This window comes from Capricornis sumatraensis, chromosome 14, assembly GCF_032405125.1.
Source record: "Capricornis sumatraensis isolate serow.1 chromosome 14, serow.2, whole genome shotgun sequence".
NCBI classification, from domain to species: Eukaryota; Metazoa; Chordata; class Mammalia; order Artiodactyla; family Bovidae; genus Capricornis; species Capricornis sumatraensis.
The window spans coordinates 31,884,219-31,899,460 of record NC_091082.1 but is presented as its reverse complement, the minus strand read 5'-3'; positions in this window follow the sequence as shown (position 1 = coordinate 31,899,460).

Below are 15,242 nucleotides of genomic sequence, written 5' to 3'. Positions count from 1 at the left end.
TCGCGGGAGTCCTGGAAGAAATTCTCTCACCTTCATTTTCTCACCCCACATCCCTGCTTCACCCCATTAGCCACGGAGAGAGATGAGATTGCTGCACCCTTCAGGAGGAACGTGTCCTGCCAACGCCTTGTCTTTAGCCCAAGGAAACTTACTTCAGACTTCTGGCTTCTACAAGTGTAACAGGGTACGTTTCTGTTGTTTAAATCACTACATCTGCAGTCATTTGTGACAGTAGGCCTAGGAAACTATTAACAGTACACCTCCCCAGTCCTTAGGGAGGCTTCCCAGGGTCATTTCAGTTCAGTTCAGTCCAGTCACTCAATTGTGCCCAACTCTTTGCGACCCCATGAATCGCAGCACGCCAGGCCTCCCTGTCCATCACCAGCTCCCGGAGTTCACTCAGACTCACGTCCATCGAGTCAGTGATGCCATCCAGCAATCTCATCCTCTGTCGTCCCCTTCTCCTCCTGCCCCCAATCCCTTCCAGCATCAGAGTCTTTTCCAGTGAGTCAACTTTTCGCATGAGGTGGCCAAAGTACTGGAGTTTCAGCTTTAGCATCATTCTTTCCAAAGATCTCCTTTAGAATGGACTGGTTGGATCTCCTTGCAGTCCAAGGGACTCTCAAGAGTCTTCCCTGGTTACTCAGATGGTAAAGAATCAACCTGCAATGCAAGAGACCCCAGGTCGATTTCTAGGTCAGAAAGAACCCCTGGAGAAGGAAATCGCAACCCACTCCAGTATTCTTACTTGGAGAATCCCATGGACGGAGGAGCCTGGCGGGCTACAGTCCATGGAGTCACAGAGTTGGACACAACTGAGCGACTAAGCACTATTCAGTCCTTAGACCTGAGATTGGAATGGTTTCCCAACTGTTAGTAGATCCTCCACATCTCTTGTGGGTTCTCTGAACCCTGTCCACACCACAGTACATAGCCCCTGTTGAAAAAGTCTCCAAAAATCTGCTGAGTGTATCTTCTGTTTCTTGCCAGAATCCTATCTGATATATTCCACCTCACTCAAAAAGAATTTAAGATAGAATATCAAAAAATATAGGCTATAATAAACAAAAAGCAGAGAAATTAAAAAAACATATAGGGTACAACAAGATTTTGTTCACTGAGAAAAATCAGGAGACAAAGCAACCATGAATAAAAGAAAATTGATGTCAAGACCAACATTAGGATCCAAAAGTGAACAGCCCTGAACACATCTCAGGAATTACCCCGCTAAGCTCCTCAGCAGTCAGTGCAAAGAGTAAAAACAATTTTAGTTTACTACTTCTTAAACTAGCCTCCAGTGATCATGTGTGGATGTGAGAGTTGGACTGTAAAGAAAGCTGAGCGCCGAAGAATTGATGCTTTTGAACTGTGGTGTTGGAGAAGACTCTTGAGAGTCCCTTGGACTTCAAGGAGATCCAACCAGTCCATCCTAAAGGAGATCAGTCCTGAATATTCACTGGAAGAACTGATGGCTGAAGCTGAAACTCCAATACTTTGGCCACCTGTTTCGAAGAGCTGACCCATTTTAAAAGACCCTGATGCTGGGAAAGATCGAGGGCAGGAGGAGAAGGGGATGACAGAGGATGAAATGGTTGGATGGCCTCACTGACTCAATGGACATGGGTTTGGGTAACTCCAGGAGTTGGTAATGGACAGGGAGGCCTGGCATTCTGCGGTTCACGGGGTGGCAAAGACTCGGACATGACTGACTGAACTGAACTGAACTGAAATTCGCCTGATAAGAAGAATCACCTAGAAACCCTGTTAAATACCCAGTCATCATCTTATCCAAGACCTAGTAAGGCAGAATCTGGTAGAAAAGCATTAGAAATCTGGATTTTTAACAAATCTCCAAGGTGAAGATAAGTCACCGCATCTATAAGAGCACACCATGGGCATTGTTGACAGTGGGAACAATGTTAAAGATGGGGGTGGGGGGAAGAGCCATTATCTGAAGGTTGGAAAGATGTCTGCTACTGAATACTCCTCCAGGTGGGCCAAGCACTCCTTGTACACCCATAAAGCACACAGCTATGACAAAAGAAGTGAACTTAATCACGAACAATAAGATGGCAACTTGACTGTGCCCTGAACGAAGATGCACACAGTAGTGGATTCCTGTATTGTCACTTCAATTTTGACTCTCTCTCAGCCTTTCCAAATACACCCCTCCCAATGTGCTTTCAGGGATCCCTGTGGTCAGGACTAAGGAGGCCACCTAGGCAAATGCAAGCAGATATTCCCTTCCTCTGACCATAATGACTGGAGAAAGGAGTGTGTGAACTAAGCCAGTCCAACCAGGCCTTTTTCTGGGAACCCTGTGTTACAGTTTCTTGTTCAACATGGTATAGTTTCTACAGCTGTGAGGGTATAGTTTCTATAGCTTGATACCAGGAGGGAAGTCAGGTTGAGCACGCAGTAAATACAGCAAAAAGGTGAGAAACCCACAGTAAACAGAACCAGAGCCCTCATCAAACCATGCATGAAATTGACTCTTCCACTATACCTTTTTTCAATCAAGGGAAGCAATAGATTTCTTTTATTGGTTATGCTATCTTAGGTTGAGTTCTCTTTTACTTGCATCTGAAACCATCTTACTCAGTACACCTATTGTATTTATCCAACATTTTCAATTGAAAAGTCACACTGAAACATTTATTTTTTTTAATAAAAAACTGCAAAGAATTAAATCCTTGGAGAGAGATAAATGATACCCAAAGGAAGTACTGAATTCTTTTTACTGCTACTGAGATTTTTAGGGAATAATTGTTTCTCTTCTCCTGCCTACTATATCAAAAGAGTCACTAAATATTCTGATTTTTATCCTCCTCATGATCATTAACCTTCACCAGGCCCAGAGATGCAACCAGAGACTAATCTTGAACTTATATTTTTTATCTGTTATTGCAATATCAAGCTTTCATATACTTCCTGGAAAGTATTTCAAAGATTCAGTGACTTAACCCACCAGGCATCCTGAAGTCCCAAGAACCAAGATGAACAGTCACTGGGGGGACATTCCCAGGCTGTATTCAGAGCTCAGTCAGGAGGGGGCTGTTGGGATCCAAGGTGTTAAAGACAGAGGAATCAATGGAAGTAGCATATTCAGTGGAGCCTGACTACATTCGGGGGACTCTGGTTGTCCTTTCCCAAACAGTTCAGCTATTCTGAACAACTAATTGATTTCTTAATTGGAATGGTTAGTACTTAGTCAAGAGCATGAACTAAAATTCCAAAACTTGAAGTCTAATTCACATCAACATAAAAATACTACTGATAGGAAGTTCTTTTCAGTGGCTATAGAATTTCAGTTTTGCAAGATGAAGAAATTATGGAAACTGGATATCTTAACACTATTGAACTGTACACTTCAAAATGGTTAATCCGGTAAATATTACATGTGTATTTTACCACAACTGTGTTTGTGTGTGTGTGTGTCTATAACTGAAAGGGGAGGAGAATTAACTTGTATTGTCACCAAGTAAGGTTTGGACATGTATATGTAATCATATTAATAATAATATCATCACATATGTAGTAGTAATTTCAATGTGCCAGTTACTGATTCTTGAGTGTTTTTCACTTATCTAATGTAATTCTCACAACAATACTATAGGTAAGGTAGTAGTATTATTATTACTGTTATTATTATTCCAATTTTCTCATAAGAGAAGTGACCCATGGAGAAGTTTTCAAACTTAGAGTCAGCTGGGCTGAGTTAAGATATAAGCCCATTCACTTTATGCTCTTCATGACCAGCTATACAAACTGCCTCTCCACAGTTTATTATTGAGAACTGTTCCCCCATTTTACAGAACTCAGAGTTAGGAAAGTGGACCAAGATCATGAAGATAGAGAGTGCAGAATCCAGGCACAAATTTAGGCTCTCTAGTTTCAATGCCTATGTCAAACATGTGACCTTGAAGATGCTCTAAGGGATGGATCTCAAACATTACTGGCCTCGGAACTTCTTAACCATCTTAAAACTTTAGGATTCTAAAGGCCATCTGTGCATTTGTTTGTGTGTGTGTGTGTGTGTGTGTGTTTACGTTTACCTTGTAGATGAGTGCTGTTCCATAGAACTTCCTATGATCATGAACATATTCTTTATCTGCATAGTCCAACGTGACAGCCCCTGGCCACATGTGGCTATTGACCAGTGGAAATGCAGCTGAGGACAAGAATATTTCATTTCATTTAAATTAATTTAGATGTAAATAACCACCCAACACAGGTATAGACGCTAACCCAAGTGTGATAGAAGTACATCTTGAAATGTTCTAGAACATGAACGCATTGCACTGGCCATCAGACCCATGAGGTCACCATGCACACTGTGGCTTTGAGGAAACTCCATTGCACACTGGCAGAAAGGTCAATAACCCTTTATTGTGAAAATAGTATTGCCCTCAGGGATTCTCTGAAAAGGTCTCAGAGACCCTTAATGGTGCTGGGACCACCTTTGGAGTCTTAAAGGACTGACAAAAAGAGCTCAGCAATTCCAGGCTTGGGACAATGCTCCGTCCACCCTGCCTTGGGGCTCCTTCCAACCCACCCCCAACCCGCCCCCACCCCGCCCCTGCCCCCAGCCTCTCTTGCTCATGGGCCCAGAGTCCTCAGTGTGCTGGGGAGGGCGAGAAGCCAAGGGCCCAGTCTGAATCAACCCAGAGGACCTAAGGGAAGGAGACCAGAGACAGTGGCTGGGTTTGCTGCAGGAGAATTTTCCCTCTGAGGTTCCAAGTCTCCAAAGCACTGGGGATCAAATCAAGAAGTAGAAAGAAACGCGCAAAGTGAAATTCAAGATGCTGGAAAAGATGGAAAGGCCTCTTCTCCCTGGAGTCTCCCCTTCTCCTCTCCTTCCGGCAGGCAGGAAAGGGAAGGCTGTTCCAGGCGGGGAGGAGAGGGCTTCAGAGGGTCTTCTGGGGCAACTCAATCAAAGAAATTATTTTCCCACAGACGAAGCCAAGAAAATCTTAATGGCTTTTTCCTGATTGAGGAATAAATCTATTAATTTATGGCCCAGCCCCAAACCAGTTGTGTCGACCCCACCCATCTCCTTAAAAAAAAATGCGAGAAATGCTTCAAACTTCATTTTTATGATTTCCATCTTCTTTCTCCTATTTCTTGTTCTTTGTTCACACACTGTTCTTCCATACCCCACCCTGCTCCGCTCACTCCTGCCTCTTCACCTATTTTCCAATAAATTGCCACCTTTGTCAATGCCGTGTTCCTATCCCAGGACGCACTAAATCTGAGGTGCTAAAGCTTCAGAGGTATGACCCTTCACATCCTCCAGGCAAAGTAAAGACAACCACGGATAAGAATAATTAGTTGCCCTTGCAGAAACCTCAAGGTGCCTCATACCTAAATGGCCTTCTGCACCCTGGAGCATGCGTTGTAACCAAAACTGGGGTCCAGGAGAGTTTTAGGATACAGAGACCCGGCCCCAGAGAGTCTCAATTATTACTGCAATTAACACGCTGGTGGGGGGGGGGGGAAGAGTTGGGGGAAGGTGGGGGGGGGAATGAGGGGCGAGTGGGGGTGGTAATTGCTAGATGGCTGGTGTTTACCACACTGCCACCCTGCTGGCCTGACCTTGAGAGCTCCAAGCTCTGAGAGCCAGGGTGAGTGTCCTACCCCTTCGCAGAAACACTAGGAATGGGGAACTCTGGCTTTCTGCGGCACTTCAGCGCCCTGGCGCCTGCATGACCCATTACTCTGCATAAGTATTTCTTTCAGTACTACTATAGATGTCTTCCCTGGTGGCTCAGACAGTAAGGCGTCTGTCTACAATGGGCGAGACCTGGGTTCGATCCCTGGGTGGGGAAGATCCCCTGGCGAAGGAAATGGCAATCCACTCCAGTACTATTGCCTGGAAAATCCCATGGACAGAGGAGCCTGGTAGGCTACAGTCCATGGGGTCCGCAAAGAGTCGGACACGGCTGAGCAACTCCACTTTCACTTTCATAGATGATTTAGATAATGTAGGCTATGGCGAAAGGGAGATGTAAATTGCCCCCGACTCCTGTTGCTAAGGGGTGTCCTTCGAAACGTCTATTAAATATACTTTGCCACAGTTTACTCATCTGTAAGATGGGGATAATATAAGACATCACCTAACCGGAGTTTGGTAAAAAGCAAATGAGTTAATACATAGGAAGTTTTTAGAACAGCGCCTGACACGGAAGCACGCCACAATTTTCTACGTGTTAATTGAAAAGTCGTTCCCAGTTTTATTGGTTAAACTATGTTAGGCTAAACCGCCCCTACAGGTGGCTGGTCACGCGGTTCCACTGCATGACCCCAGCCCTGATGACAACATGAATAAAGGGACCTGTCTTGCTCTGGCCCCGTGTTCACAGTTCATGAGGGCCAGTGTGACCAGACACTTGGTGCCAACGCAGTAAGAATGAAGTGTGAGCGCTCGGACCTCTACCGAGTCTCGCGCCCGGCTGGTCGCCCGCACCATCTTAGCACCTCCGTCGGTACCCAAGGCCCCAGTTTTCACCCAGTCTGGCTTTTTGATGCTTCCTTTAATCTGCCACCGGTCGAAGGGCCGAAGACTGATCTAGGCCCCTACGTGACGCCAGGAGGAAGCGACCCCAGGGACCCGTGAGCTGTTCGCACAGCGCATCGCCTAGCCTTACGCTGGGCTTGCAGTCCCACCCGCGCCCAGGGCGCGATTCCAAACCTCCAGTATAGACGCGCCCCCCGCGCAGGCCTCGGGTGCGAGTGTCCTAGGTTCGAGCCCACCTCCCGCCGGACTGTCGTTTTCAGCCGCGCCTTCGGGGGAGGTTCGTGGCCTGAGCGAGAAGGAAAGGAGACTCGTGGGTACCGTACATGGCCCGCTGCCTGCCGCCCCAGTTCGCGACCTCGGCTCACAGGGCCTCATCCTGCTGGTGCACTGGCCTCTGGAGCCAGAAAGTGTACACAGACCATAAATTTCCCGCCCCGCCCGGCGCGGCTCTCGGAAGCCGGGGTCCGCCCGCCTCTCGCCGACTCCCCGCGCCAGGCCCCTCACTCGGGCCGGGGGGGGACTGCGGCGGGCAGCAGAGCGCTGCTGGGAGCCGCGGCGGCGCCTGCCCGGGTCGCCTCGCCGCTCTGCGGCCGCAAGGGCTGCATAGCAGCGCTAGGCGCCGGGCCACAGCTTCCAGGAGTCTCCTCTACGCAGCCAGGGAGGTTGGGTTGGAGAGATGGAGCGGAGCGGGAGACGGACGAGACTTGGGGGAGGCCAGCAGAAGGATGGAACGAGGAAGAGGTGACTCGGAGCGCCGAGGGGAAAGCGTCTTTGACTTCAAGACCACCTCTCACTGGAGGTGAAGGAGAACCGTGCACGTGGGCATCAGTCGCTTAGCGTTGTTTTTGTGGTAGGCCCTCACCTCCTGTGGTGGTCGTCCGCTACCCACCTGGCATGCGCTCTCCCAGGAGGTGAAGTGACTGGAACCTTAACAGATTTCTACGTGGTTGCGGCGATGTTCACAATTTAAGGTGGATATTGGATAGAAGGATCCCAAAAGTTCATCATAAAAGAGAACAAAACTTTTCTTTGAACGTTTGCTTTGTAGAGAGACTCCCAGAAGCCCACCAGCTCAGTAATTGGATCAAGGAACTTGTGAGTTTCAGGGTCAGAGTCTCGGCCACGCCCCCTGCTAGTCGAGTACCTACCTGGATCAAATTACCCCGTCTCTACGTCTTACCCTATTTAAAAAAAGAAAAAGGAAGAACAGTGTCTTCCCGCCTAGTGTTGCTGAGAAGGGTAAATGAGATGCGAGATTATCAATTCCCGCTTAAAGAGTGGACGAGGATCGCATCTGCTTTCTCCATTTTCACTTGCACGCCCGGACTGTGGATGATTGAAAACCGTGAATTAACGAGGCATCTCCAGCCAGAAGAGATTAGCGGTATAATAATGGTATAGTGATGATCATTTAATAACAATCCTCACTTGTAGAGATCGGTCTCCCCAAGACTATTCTTCTGCGATAGGAAAACCGAAAAGGGTGAAAAAAAGGTGAGAAAGGAAGGTTCTGGCTTCTAAAACTTTGGGTTCGGAGGACATACCTCCGGGAGCCTTCAGATCGCTGCAGCCTGCGCGGGCGCCAGTCCCTAAACCAGAACCCGCCCAGCACGTAGTCAGGGCTCACATCGCAGGCGCGGGCGATGATGAATGACCAGGAGGCTACGGACGGCCCGTGGGTCGCAGGCACATCGTCCTCGGCTCCTAAACAATGTCTCTGGGAAGGAAGTCACCCTTGAGGGTCTTTTATTTTGTTTTTAGGAACCCATTCCTTGTTTAAAATCATAAAGTAAATCACTGTCTTTCGTTATATTTTGGTTCATAGACGAGGCTGGAGCCACCACCTATGCAGGCATATGGCTCCTGTAATGTCACATACCCTGCCGCTCACCTTGTCTCCCATAATGGCCCCGGAACCAAGCCAGCGTGGCCCAGCTCCCTTCAGGTCCTGAGCGGAGCCTTGAACCATCTCAGGAACAACGGAAGGTCGGAGCACAGGGAGAAGGGGGGGGAATGGGAAGGGGTGGGGGGGGGAATGGGAAGGGGTGGGGGGGGGAATGGGAAGGGGTGGGGGGGGGAATGGGAAGGGGTGGGGGGGGGAATGGGAAGGGGTGGGGATGTCCAAAGCGCAGAGGAGGATAAGGGAGCGTGAATCCGAAGGAAATGGCAGAGCTTAAATCATACTCTTCATGCAATTTTTAAACTGTGTATCTGACTCCTTTTTCTCCCCTAGTTTTTCATCCCATTTGTTCAACCACAAAACTGAGCTCTTGGCGCGCAGGACAGAAGCTAGCACAGGCAGCGGGGACTCTGCGGGAGGCAGAGTCCAGTTGATCTGGTTTACTTCGCTGCGGAGAACCCGGAGGCAGCCTTACAAGGACGAGCTCCCCGGCGCTGCCGACCCGCCCGGGGCAGATGTCTGGACCAACCTAGGCGACTTCGAGGCCTGAGGCCCCTGACCTTGGCCTCGGGGCTTGGCCGGCAGGTTGAGTATCCAAGAAGATAGAGGACTGGGGACTCTCCACTAGACCCAAAAGAGTGGTGAACGGGGCGGAGTCAGGCGACTCCCCGAAGCCCGAGTCTGAGCTGGATCTGCTTGCGGGGAGGGGAGGAGGGGGCTGGGAGGGCAAGGCGGAGGATTGGCCCGAGGGTCGCCTCGTGGACACTCCCTTGGAAGGCGTGCATGGCCTGTGATTCTCTCCAAGGAGGGATCACCACGGAGGGATCCAGAAAATAGCTGGATGCAGCGACCCTTGCCTGTGGGGATCGCTAGAGGCGCAGTCTTATTTACGCATTAGTTTATTTTTGCTCGTTCATTTCTTCATCTGCTCACTTCTTGAGCTCCCATCACGTGTTAGGAACTATGCGGTGTGCACTCTTCACCCCGATCCTGACAAATACAAATAAACAGCCCTGACAAATCAAAGTGAGGCTGAAATTCACTGACCCGAAAATCGTCCGAAGCGAGCAAGGGGGTGGTGAGGGTAGCTCCGCAATCCCTCGAAATAGCCAAGCGCTGCTTCCCAGCAGAGGGAAAGGTGCAGATTCACTGAAGTCAGCTCATCACCCCGTCTTTCTGGTTCTGCGCTACCTTTCCTTGATCCCAGAGATGCTCCCGTAGCGCCAGAGCCCTGCGCCGCGAGGCCCGAGTGGGGTCCGAAGGAATCACAGAAAGCCTTCAGTTTTGATCCTTCTGCCGACCGCTAGCAACATGACTGTGGAAGAGTCATTCAACTTACGATGCGGCCAACGGTGTCCATCTCTGCGCAACTGCCGGGATGACCTGGAGCTAACAGCTGTGTTGAGCGCTGCTCCTGAATTCGTTTTCTCGCTGCTCTGTGACGGCCTTAGTATCGCGGACCCTTGTGTATACTCAGCCAGATAATTGAGGGCTTCCAAGTTCACTCCTCCCGGGGTCACCGCTCGGTAACTCCGCACTTTGTTCTTAGCTTCCTCCTGTGTTTTCAGTGCTAAGGAGGCGATCACATTGTATAGAATCTACTGAGTCTATAAATAATCACAAGGACAGCAGTAATTGTGTTATTCGTTTATTCAATAAACACTTTCTGAGGAGCCTTCCCTCTACCAAGCTCTGCCATAGCTGTAGAATTTCTCCAACCGCGCAGCAGAGCCCAGCCAGGCGCTCAAGTGCCTTTCCCTGTTTAAAAGGAGAATTGATGTCCGGTTTCCGTTTTGAACACCCTCCCTGTACGCAGTTAGTTAACATAAAAAAAATTCCTGAAGTTCCATGTGTCCTGACATGATCTCAGCAGCGGGCACATATTTTTCCCTCCTTGGGCCCCTGACACTTCCCTTAAAGCCAAAGTGTCAGAAAATTCTAGCTTCTTTCCCTTCCAACTCCCAAAGGAAAGTCCCAGCCACACCCACCGGAGTCTACGGGGCTCCTGCTGTGTGCACAGAGCACAGTGCCAAGAGTACCAAGAGGAAGAAGTGTCAGTGGGCATCTTACAAGGCAATCCCTGCTGTCATCTAGCAGTGCATCCAAACACTCTGGGCTACTCCTTAAAGGATTTCCCCAGGGACACTGTGTCTGCACCATATTAAAGATCCACCTATGCATTTAATTTTCTGGAAGATAGGGATTGTCATACGTTTTTTTCCAACTGTGCAAATACCTCCAAAGACCTCAAATACTGCAATGGATAAACGAATGAATGAATATAATAACATCTAAGCCTAGAACATTGATTTGACGCTGCTCGCTATTCTCATCTTACATTTGATAATGCAATTAATTGTCAGTGACTTATCAGTTAGGTAACTTTGATTATCTCCTCAGGTAATTTCATTTCCTGCTGTACAGATGAGGAAACTGCAAGTCAAATGATTAATTTCCCAAAGTCTCACCGTTAGTTATTGGTGAATGAATCAATGTTTCTTGGGCTAGTTTGGCTTCCCCATTCGGGCTTGGGATCAGGTGTGTGTCCTCCTTTTGACACACACGACTTGGTGCCTCACCCGCCAGCCTCTTCTCATACCAGATTCCCAGAAAGTGTTCGTTGGGGTCACCCAAGCTGCCAGCTCTGAGTGCACCTCAGGTGGTGCTCAAAAGAGGGATGATCAATATCTGCCCTGGCTGGGACCAGCTCTAAGAGCAGGGAAGAGAGAAGGAGTCGGTGTGGCTGGGCAGCCACCATCAGACCTCGAACCCTGCTCTGCCCAGAATCCCAACCATCAACAACGATCGACGGAAGCGGAAAAGCACCAAGGATGAGGAGGTATTCTGTGAACAGGGCGCGGTAGGGGGTCTTAGACACTATTAGCGAAGCTAAGCCTAGGGGGTGCAGGCTGAAGGGCAGGGGTGACAATCCCTGGGGAAATCCAGACCTGCGGCTCTCTCCTTTTGCACCTTAAGAAGCACTAATCCCGTGGCCAGAACGAGGGCTGGCACTCACTCTCTAGAGGAATTGGGCAAACGTCAAGACTCCTGGCCTCCGTGGCCTCATCCTTTAAAATGAAGTAATCGCACCTGCGGGGACTTTTCATCTTCGTTCCCAAAGTGAAGGAGGGCAAGGCAGCTAAGGAACTCAGGGGCCTATGGCTTCTCTAAACTCGGAGGCCCCCAGCTGGCCTCGCAGAATATGTTCTCCGTTAGAACCGCATGAGATGGGAGACTGTTATCTTAGAAAGTGCACCCGGTGTGAGTAGTTGGGAATCCCAGGGGGCGCTACAGGTTTTGATACTCCAGTGTGTGAGAAGCCGCACGCTGGCCAATCCCACCGCAATCTGGAAGGTGAGGCTGTGGGCCAGATATGAGCACACTAAACCGGGGTGTATCTCCCCCCACCACCCTACCCGCGACCATCTGCAGTTAAAGTCCTGCTTAAAACCCAGTAGTTACATCATCACAAAGACCACGGAGTGTGCAACCCCCTTACCCCTACTCCACCCCAGACTAAACTGGAGGGGATCCGAGAGCCCTGAGCATTTAGGGTCCTCTCCGGCATTTTTCATGCATTGGAGAAAGAAATGGCAACCCACTCCAGTGTTCTTGCCTGGAGAATCCCAGGGACGGGGGAGCCTGGTGGGCTGCCGTCTATGGGGTCGCACAGAGTCGGACACGACTGAAGCGACTTAGCAGCAGCAGCAGCCGGCATCTTGAAGTAACATCACTGCGTCGTAAGGGAAGGCCTGAGCTCTCAGCACTGCTACCCGCTCTTCCTTCTTCAGAAAGGACTAAGGTGGAGGGAATCTAGGGCGCGCTCAAACCTGAGGAGGGTGCGAGAACCTCAGCCTCTGACTTCTCCCCACTTCTTGCTTCAGAGTCGCGCAAGGCGCATCCTGCACTCCGAACTCCGAGAGTCTGTTTGAGGTCTTCGGTGGGGTCAGATCCTGGAACAGGTGAAATCTCAACAAGCTAGAGCTCAAGACTCAAACGCCTGCAGAAAATCCCCTGCTGCAGGGAACCCCAAACTTCCCGGACATGGTGGTTACAGGAGAACCCGGGGTCAGCTTCCCGTTAGCTAACTTCGGCTTCTGCTACCTAGAGCAGGAGCGACCAACAGGCCGAGCACTCAGCGCTCACCTGCCCCAAGCTGGCCGCGCACTGGAACTCTTGCCAAACCCCAATGTAGACCCTAGGTAAAGGGAGCAGGGTAGATCGTAGAGCCACTGGGACCCTCTGAGGTGCGCAAGGATTTGTGACAACGGGAGCCTGAGCTACTGCCCCCACACCCATCATACGCGCAAATTCTAGCTGGAGGAGGGGGAGAGGGGGAGATCAGGGGGATCTTCTGGTCGGGTATGCGGCCACAGCTTCAAGACCCTCCTTGAAGTGCGACAGGGTCAGACAGTGTTAGCCTTGGTGGGGACAGAACGGCGACTCTACACGCTCCCAACACCTCCCAGCGTCGCCGTCCTGCCCACCCTCGGCTGAGGCTGGCAAATGCAGCGGAACGCGGCGCCTGCTTTCTGGGGCTTAGTCGGCGAATCTTGGCGCAAGAAAACTTTTCTAAAGACAAGCGCTCCACCCATCCAAACTGGCAAAGAAAGGTGGTGTGAGGCTCCTGACTTGGCTTGGCCATTTAGAGGAAAACGCGGAACTTGATTTGCGTGGTTTACTCACGAAGCCCTGAACTAGCCAGTAGACGGTCCCTCGTGCTCGTCTGCGTCTATGTTTCTGGGTGCTTCGGAGGGCCTCTGCATTTGTATTTGACCTCCGTTTGTAAAAAGTGGTGTGTGTGTGTGCGCGCACGTGCGTGCAGCCGAAGGGCGTAGCAGATCCTCCTCGCGTCCCAGAGAGGCGCGCGCAGGTCGCCAGCTCTCTGCGCGCCCTGAGCTGTGCCTTGGAAACCTTGCTCGGAGGGCTTGGCGCCGCCAGGACTCCGGGGCTGGCAAGGCAGGGCCCTGCTCTGGGCAAAGAGTTATAACTGCTTTGAGCAAAGGGCGAGGCCTGGGGGGGGCGCGGGTAGGGGCAGGGGTCGCGGCTCTGCTCAGCTCCAGAGCCCGCGCGCACCAGCTCACGCCACGCCCCAGCCCGGAGGATCTCGGCAGGCCTCGGGTCCGCGAACTTTGCGCGCTCTTCCTTCTCTTCGCCTGAGAAATCTCGGTCTTAGTTCAACAATTTCTAGCCGCCCTATCCACTCTTGTTAGCATCGAGCGCCACCGGGAAAATCCCCGTATCCCGGGCCAAGCGAGCAGTCCCAGGATGAGGCGGCCTGGCCCCAAATGCGGGTTTTCCATCCAGCCACTCGGCCCGCCTAGAGAGACCCTCCGAAAGGGCAGCTTTTCTTTAAAACGAAAAGCTTCTTCTCAACTTCTTCTCCCGGGCTTATGATATTCCCTTCTTGATGAAAATATGGAAGAACTCCGCGGCCCAGAGTACGGATCCGCCAGATTTTCATGTGCAAAATACTCAGGAGTGAGAGGTGGGGGTGGTTGCGGAGGGGGCGCCTCCTATGACACTCTCCCCCACTCCCCGCCCCGCCCCAAGAGCATCCCGACTCCCACTGCAGGCTCATTTTCTTCCCAGCCCCCCAGCTCCATCATGCCTTCTAGTCTGGCAGGGACCTGGCCAGAATGACGAATTCTACCTGAAATCACACCATTGCAGTCCCTGGGCGATGTTTTCCTTCCGTTTCAAAAGCTGGCGATGCAGGCGGAGAAACGCGGCGCGGGTTTGGGAGCCTGCAGCATCCCGCCGGCCTCAGGAGGGGCGGGGCGGCTGCGGTGTGCAGAAAGCACCACCCCCGCCTCAGCTCGCCTTCCCAGCCAGAACTGCATTTAAGTGCCTCAAAATTCAACGTTCCTGGGACGTCCCGGTTTCAGTATTTCGGGAATAGGAAGAAATGAATCTGGCTACTGACGGCAAAATAGAGGCACAGAGACAATCCTACAGTTCAGTCAGCAGAGCCTGTGCCTGAAGGTGTGAAGGAATCAACCTAACTCAGGGTTGGGACTCACAGCAAGTGGTGAGACTGCCATCACCCTCCAAAACAAGTGGCCCATTTAGGGATAACAGCTGGATGATGTCCCCATTTACCTTGAGGTCCCTTCCAGGGCGCCCTATCTTTCTCTTATCTTTCCTAGGCCAGACCACCCCAGCGGTTCCCTCTCCGCACTGTGAACATTCCTCCAGGAACTCAGCTCCACGCTCCACTGGGGGTACTGAGTGGCTGACTGAGGCAAGGAATGGTCAGCCTTGCATCCCTGGGCTGCACTCTGGGACTTGTACAGGCAACCAGCCGAGCCAGGCCAAAGAGAGCTAAATCTGAGGGCTCCACTGTGTCCTGGGTGGGCCCAGAAGTCTAGAACAGAAGTCTTTGTGCTCAAGCAAATGGGTCAAAATGGGGAGGCAGCTAAGCCAGACCAGGAAGCCTCTTGGAGCTCCAACCAGGGTTGGGTCTAGGGGCATCCTAGGTTCACTGCCCTCAGCATCTCTTCAGGGGCAACATTCTCCCTCCAATGGACCCCATGGGATAACTGGCTTCCTGTGATGGATGGTGGGTCTGTAAGAGGGCTATGCCCTCGTCCCAGCTCAGTGTCAAACAGACCGGGGTGATCAGGTTTTGTCCACAAGGCCTATTTGTTCTAAACTTTCCTGAAATAACATTTTATCAACTCCAGACATTTCGTAGTTTCGAGGGAAAGGGGTGTGGCTGTCTTGGAGAGAGATTTGACTCTTCAAGGTTTCAAAAAAAAGAGAGGAAAAAATTGAATGGCCCATCCCAGAAGAAACGTGAAGGCAAAAATAAATTTGCTATAT